The sequence below is a fragment of the Manihot esculenta genome, chromosome 5 (genome assembly GCF_001659605.2).
Source record: "Manihot esculenta cultivar AM560-2 chromosome 5, M.esculenta_v8, whole genome shotgun sequence".
Classification (NCBI taxonomy): Eukaryota; Viridiplantae; Streptophyta; class Magnoliopsida; order Malpighiales; family Euphorbiaceae; genus Manihot; species Manihot esculenta.
The window spans coordinates 15,708,273-15,716,144 of NC_035165.2; positions in this window are offsets into that span (position 1 = coordinate 15,708,273).

Genomic DNA, 7,872 nt, shown 5'->3' on the forward strand with positions numbered 1-7,872 from the left:
GGGCTCCCATATTTGCCCTATTTTTCTTGCAGCTCTCAACAAAGAGGATTTGAGGTATATTGAATTCTCTTACAGCTCTCATGTTCTAGGTTGCTTGATTTGCTTATACCTTCCTTGGTGAGGATTTGATTCCTTGATAGTTAGGTTTTTTAAATTTAAGTATTTGTTTCTGCATATTATTTTGGAGTGGGTTTGACTTTTGAATTTTCATTGTTGTTTTTCTTTTTGTTTTAACCCATTTTTAAATTGAAATGACAAATAAACTTTAACAATAGACCTTTGTGCTGTTAAAGTTAACGCATATGATATGTGATGCCTTTGTTGTGGGCTACTAAGTAAATTGGACCTAAAATTGTACAAGGTAGAGTGCCTTTGTGGTGATTTGTTATTTTCTATTACTAGTATTAGGATATTGATATGACTAAGGATATTGATATTACTCTCAATTTCTTTTGTTGTTAAATATAGATGATGCATTTATGTTGTTTTATAATTTTTAACCACCTTTTATCATAGATATGACATCAAGCTTATCTAGAAAATACAGGATATTGATATGCTTTTTTTTTTTTGTTAACCACCTTTTATCATAAATATAGGACAATTGATATGTTGTTTTTCTTTTATATGGATTAGCATTTGATATAAACAAAAAGCCATATAAGTTTGTGAGTTTTGAGTTGGTGACTTGCAATATTTGTGAGCCGTATGTTTTTCAATTACATTAGTTGTGAGTTGTATATTTTCATTATTCCTACCAAAGCATGTAAAATACTAGTTAATACTACCTTTTACTTTAATAGTAACTGCAAAGTTTCTCTTCCAGAATTCATTAGTAATAACTAACAAATAAATGTTATACTTATATAGTTATAAATATAAAAATTTATATATAAAAAAAGTATTCTTATATATTTATATTTGTATGTAGGTTGTAGTTTTTCTGCATGATTTCTATGATTTTGTCATTAATATTATTTGTCTTTCTTCAAGTGCATATCGAAAGGATGATGTAAATTCATGTCAAAATAATTAAATTTGTCCTACATTTGGATGAAATATAGAATGTAATTTTAAAATTTTCAATTAAAATTTCAAAAACTTTGTGCTTCTCGTGATGTGATGGTCTATGGCTAGGAAATGACTTGTGAAGTTGCAATGATATCTGAATGTGTATGTGTCTTCACTAGGATTTTTCTATGGGGTTTTTCAATTCATGGATTTAGATGTTCTTAAACATTAAATTTCCCTCTTGTTTTCTCATTTTCTATTGGCTAGTTTATAAAATTTTCCTTATCACTTTGTACTATTATTTAAGTTGGATTAGAAATATAAATAACCAAATATTTGCATCTTATATCTTTATTTTTCGTAGTTTTGAATGCAATATTAGTTAAACACCTTTTTTTTTTACAGATACTTGAGTTTGATAGTGGTTGGCAGCTAATTCCACTAATAGAAGATATAGCTTCAACTGTAATAAAAAAAAAAGTTTACAGGGAAGTTACTCTATGTTCATCCTGACAAATTACAACAATATGGTGATTCAATAGAAGTACATCTGTGAGAAGGTCTTTGATCTTCTGAAGGTGTGTGTAATACCCGGCTAGACTCCGGTATCGAAATTCCTACCGTCTGGTGGAATATCGGATGTCGGAAACCTCTAGAAGGGTAAAATCATGTTTTTATAAAATGTTTTAATGTATTTTATGGTTTTAAGCAAAAAGGAAAATTGAGTTTTAAATGGAAAAGACCAAGGAGACATTTCCAGGTTCGGCCGTCGAACCTCAAGCTCAGCCGCCGAACATTGAATGGTTTAGGGGGGCAAGTTAGGCTTCCGAAAATCTCAAAGGTTCAGCCGCCGAACATCATGTTCGGCCGCCGAACTTGCATGAGATGTGGGGGCGCGTTCGGCTGCCGAAAGGTGGTCTGCCAGCCCTATATAAAAGCTCCATGGCCGAAATGGGTGAGTTTTCTCTCCATTTTCGGCCATGGTGAGTTCATGCTCTCCTATGGTTTGTTTTTGACGTTTTTCCTCCGATCTTTCGTGTTTTAACAAGCTTTATGTTGATTTGAAGAGATTTGAGCAAAAAGAGCAAGTTTTGGAAACTTGGAGATCAAAGAGCGGATCTCTCCCATCTCCGAGTTGGATCGTCTCTCCTCTCGTTTCACAAGAGGTAAGAGTAGATCCATAGTTCATTTCATGTTTTAAGTAAGTTTTATGAGGTTTTATGGGGTAGAAATGCATGTGTAGGTTTATGTGAAGTTTATGGGTTTACTGTGCGTTTATGAGCAATGTATGTTGGTTATGCATGCTTGATGTGTTGTAGATGGGGTTTAGGATAGTTTGAAGCCCCTAGGAGCTTGTATGCTTGAGTATGTATGTTGTAGAATAGGAAAATGCATGATTGTATGAGTTGGGAGGCGTTTGTGCATGTTGGAACCGAGTTTCTGCCCTTTGGGAGAAATCAGGTTCGGCAGCCGAAGGCTCTTTCGGCCGTTGAACCTGCCTTTGGTAGCATGTATCGGCTGCCGAACCCTGCCCCCAAAAGTGGACTTTCGGCTCTGGAAGGGAGTTTCGGCCGCCGAAGGTGCCGCCGAACATGCATGAGTTTCGTCTCTGGAGGGAACCTTCGGCCGCCGAAAGTGCTGCCGAAGGTGCGTGAGTTTCGGCTCTTGAGGGCCTTTCGGCCGCCGAACCTGCCACCGAAAGTGCCCTGTTCAGCCCTCCTTTGCATGATTTCCATGATTGCTTTAAGGTGTTTTAGGGGGTTTTTGGGGGGTATTTCAGAGTCATGTTTATGTATGTTAGGTCCCTCATTTGAGTCCACCTGTGTAGGTTCGGACCCGAGGAACCGAGGACCTCAGCAGTGAGATAGCTGCTTCTGAGTCATTAAAGCTTCAACCAGAGGTGAGTGGAATAACTCCTTATGCTTTAAAATAAATAAATCAGTTTTAGCATGATTCACGCATCATGAATGCCATGAGATATGATAGGATGTTTGCATTAGAATTCACGAATATGTTGCATTGCATATTATGTTGATGATGTGGATGAATGTTGAATGATCCTCTAGTCCTCGTATGGTATGACATGATGTGATATGGTATGGTATGGAAGTCCAGGTCGAGGCCCATTCTACGCCCCTGGCACTATAGTAAGAGAAAGACCAGTTCGAGGCCCATTCTACGCCCCTGGCATTATTGGAATGTTATGTTATGTATGTTATGATAAGAGAAAGACCAGGTCGAGGCCCATTCTACGCCCCTGGCACTATTGGAATGTGTGGAGGACTATTGGTGACAAATTCATCCTTGATGTGATTAGTTGTGATGTGATGCATTTCATGTTATCATGTGTTTTAATTATAATATTCCATTATTCTGCTCACTGGGCTCTAGTATCTCACCCCTCTCCCTTAACCCCCAGGTTTGCAGGTACAGGGTAGACCAGGAGGTCAGCAAGAGTAATGAAGTTATGGTCATGTAATAGCTAGTGTGGACATGATAAATGTTAATATGTTATGTTTAGTATAGTATTGAACGTAATGTAATGATGTTTATGAAAGTTTAGAGTTGTGCTTGACCATAGTAGTATGTCAATCCCTTTCTAGTACATGATCTTAATGTTTAATGATGATTATTGTGAACCAAACTCAATACATGTTATGTCACCCCATTGGAGCATTGATGAGACTCCAAGGAGGGGTTAATATTTATGATTATGTTTATGTATAGTGCATGTACAGGTTGAGTTTGGCGAACGAATGAAAAGAAAAGTTCAAATTTTTATGTATGTTGTTGATCATGTATGGGATTAAACAGGTTCACAGGATGTATGTTAGGCTTGCTACGGGTCCCGGCGGCCTTAAGCCGATCTGAATCCTAGCGCCGGTAGCGGTCCGGATTTTCGGGTCGTTACAGTATGTTTGTGGCATACCAATTTCTTTTGACTTTAACTTTGAAAAATTTTTATATAAAAATAATTTCTCAATCAAGACAAGTTGCTCTTGTATGAAAATTGTTGGCAAATAACCTTTTGTATGTGTTTGGTTTTAAATAATGAAGAGGCAATTATTTATCCTTAGTTTAGACAGGTTTTGATGCATTTTAGACAAATGTTATGCATATTCACTTCATCTCATACAGCTACAAGGATTAAGAAGTCATCTACATTATGCATCTCACCTTTATTTAAAAGCAACGAATTGTCTCACTTTTGGCCAAAGGCTTGTTACGCTGTTAAATAGGCATCTTTTAGGCTATTAGCCTATAGAGTTTACACTTATGAGTTGGCTTCTCATATTATTTGTTTGGTGGTTGATTTACAAGAAGCTTGGAATAAATTCAACTAGAAGAGCGGTGCAAATTAGTGTGGATTGATATTTACAATTAGATTACCATTCTGTAAATCCCAGCATAAAATTTTATATGTATGTAATTCCTTTTTTTGTAGTTTTGAATGATTGTATGCCAAAAAAAGGTCATTTAACTTTTTTGCTTTTTAATACTTCTTAAGTACTTGCACTTCTTGACACTATTTAAATCTATTATGTATTTTTAGTGTTTATGGCTTTTAATGTTGGACTATATTAATGTTTTTTTGTATTTTATATTGTAGAATTATGGATTGAAATATGTATATATATTACTATAATATGTTTATGAATATATTAAGAAAAAAAAAGAAATAAATTAGCTTTAGTTGCGGTAATTAACAACCAATTAGCAACCAATTTAAGGATCAATTATCCACAATTAGCAATCAAATTGTAAATAGCAATCAAACCTTCTTCAATTACTGTCAATTAGTGACAAAATAGCAAACAAAAGATAGCATTTATTCTCCATATAGCAACCATATGACAACCATTTAGCGACCAATTAATGACTAATTTGCAACCACTATACACCAACCAATCTGCGATAAATTTAACGACCACAAATTCTCATGGTGGATTTGTCTTCACACCCAATTAACAACCAAAATATGGTCGTTAAATTAGCGATCAATTGGTGTTTAGTCGCTGAATATTTAATGACTGGCCAAACATCGACCAAGTTATTTTGGTCGCTATTCAAAAATAGCAACCAATTTCTCTTCAATAGCGATCAAATTTTTTGTCACTATTTTCACTTTTTTTTGTAATAGTAGTAGGTGTAATATCTGTTGTCTACATTAGAACTAACATAAGGTTTCATAGCAGAAGGAGGCCTAAGATACTAGACAAAAGAAAGTCTTGGATCAAATATGGAATTTGGCATGCCTTGTCTAACAGTTCTACTAGCAAATGCCTTTGCTTTACCTATATGTGAAAATTTTTGGTTTAACTATCATTTCTTTTAAACTACTAAAGAGAATGCTTTATTTATAGCCATCATGATTTAAGTCTAAGTGATAGCAAATTGATCATTAAGACCTCTCAAGTAATGTACCACATAATTATGATCCATGTATTCCTTCATCTTGGTCAAAGCACCATAAAAACATATATTTGCACAATAAGGTGCAAGTAATAACCTAAAATTCAACAACTCATCTCAAAAATTCTTTAATTAAGTGAAGTAATCAATAACTGTTCTTTCACCCTACCTTAAAAGCAAAAAAAATTTTCTTGTAACTCAGAAATTCTTAGAACATTACCTTTAGAGTCTCTTTCTTCAAGAACCTTCTATACATCAACAACTTTGTCAATCCACAATACACTATTTGTAATAATGGGAGAAAGAGATCGTAAGATCCATGAAAGCATCATAATATTATATCGTTCCCAAACCAAGTACAGTAGCTTCTGGAGTTTTCAGTATTCCATCAATGAATTTCAATTTGTTCTTTGAAAGTAAAGCCATTTTCATGACTCTTGACCAAGAGAGATAATTGGGGCTTGCAAGTCAGGTGACACCAATACTAACGTAGAACTTTTATTTGAATGCAAGTAATAGAGACTCGATGGATTCTATGCAGAATTTATTGTTGTAGCCATGAGAGAAAAAGAAAAGAAAATTCAAAGAAAAGAGGGAAGAGAAAATATCTGCTTTGATACCATGATGAATTTAGGAAAGAAAAATTTTTATTGATTCTCAAAAATTAATGAATAGAGCAGATGTATAATGTATATATACATAATTGAGTCGGAGTTAGTTACAATGGACTACAAAAAATACGTGAATTGAACCTAACTCTAATTATATATGGCTAAACGTTCTTTATACTTTAATATAGTTATATTAAATATATATTGTGTTACTCATAAATGAAAATGGGAGAGTAACAAATATATTTATCATGAGTAGATTGATTTATTGTAATAATTAATCACAAATAATTTAAAAACATATAATTTTAACGTGGTTTACTCTTCTATTTTAAAATACATCTACGGTATACTATTTTCTATTGTATTTAATAAAATCCTCATGATTATCTATCAATTAATTTCATTACACTCAATTATTATTTCATAATAAATGATTCATAGTAAATATATATATTTTTAAATAATTAAATAGATTAGTTTCTCTCATTCTCTTATAAAAATATATTTACTATAATATGTTTCAATTATGAGTAATAGTCCCATCATCAATTAATAATAGATACTTTTCTTGAAGTTTTTAACAAGCTTTCATTTTGTTTTGAAGTTTTTAAGCTCAAAAATCGAAGTTGTGAAGCTTGGAGACCTTCGGAACTCGTTTTCCCCAAATCTCCAAGTCGGGTCACGCCTTCTATCGATCTTCAAGAGGTAAGCGTTGATCCTCACCGTCTTTGATGTTTTAAGAAAGAGTTATGAAGGGTTATGGGGTAAAGATGCATGATTAGGCTAGTTGTAAGAAATGATAGGGTTTTTGGTAGTTTAAGGATAAATGCATATTAAATGTGTTGCTAGGATAATGTTTGTTGGGGTATAGGATAGTTTGTGACCCCTATATGCTTGAATACATGTTTATGCATGCTTGTGAGTGTTGTGTATGAGTTTGGAGGGTTTGAAAGGCAAATGTACATGAGAGGCTTGAGTTCTCCCATTCTTGAAGAACTCAGGTTCGGCTGCCGAAACCATGTTCGGCCGTTGAACCTACCTGTGGAGGCAGTTTGGCCGCCTAAACTTGCCTCGAAAGTTTGGACTTTCGACTCTGGAGGGGAGTTTCGACTGCCGAACCTGCCGCCGAAGGTTGGTGACTTTCGACTCTGGACAGACTTTCGGCCGCCGAATCTGCCGCCGAAAGTGCCCTGTTCAGCCTTTCTTTGCATGTTTTCTATGAATGTTTTATGATGTTTTAGGGAGTTTTTGGGGAGATGTTTAGAGTTATGTTAGTGTATGTTTGGTCCCTCATTTGAGTCCATCTGTGTAGGTTCGGACCCGAGGAACCGAGGACCCCAGCAGTGAGATAGCTGCTTCAGAGTCTTTTCAGAGTCAGCCTGAGGTGACTAGAATGGACCTTTATGTTTCAAAGTAAATAAATTTTGAACATGTTCATGCATCACGAATGCCATGATATATACTAGGTTGTTTGCATTAGAATTCACAAATATGTTGCATTGCATACTATGATGTTGATGTGGATGGATGTTAGATGACCCATTAGCCCTCGATATGATGTGATGACAATGATACGGTACGGAAGACCAGTGAGGCCCATTCTACGCTCCTGGCACAGAGTAAGAGAAAGACTAGTGAGGCCCATTCTATGCCCCTGGCACAGTTGGATATGTAGAGGGCTATTGGTGACAAGTCCATCATTGATGTGAATTGTTTGTGATGTGATGCATTCCATGAAAGCATATATTTTAATATATTGTTTTACTATTCTGCTCACTGGGCTCTAATAGCTCACCCCTTTCACTTAACCTCCAGGTTTGCAGGTTCGGGATAG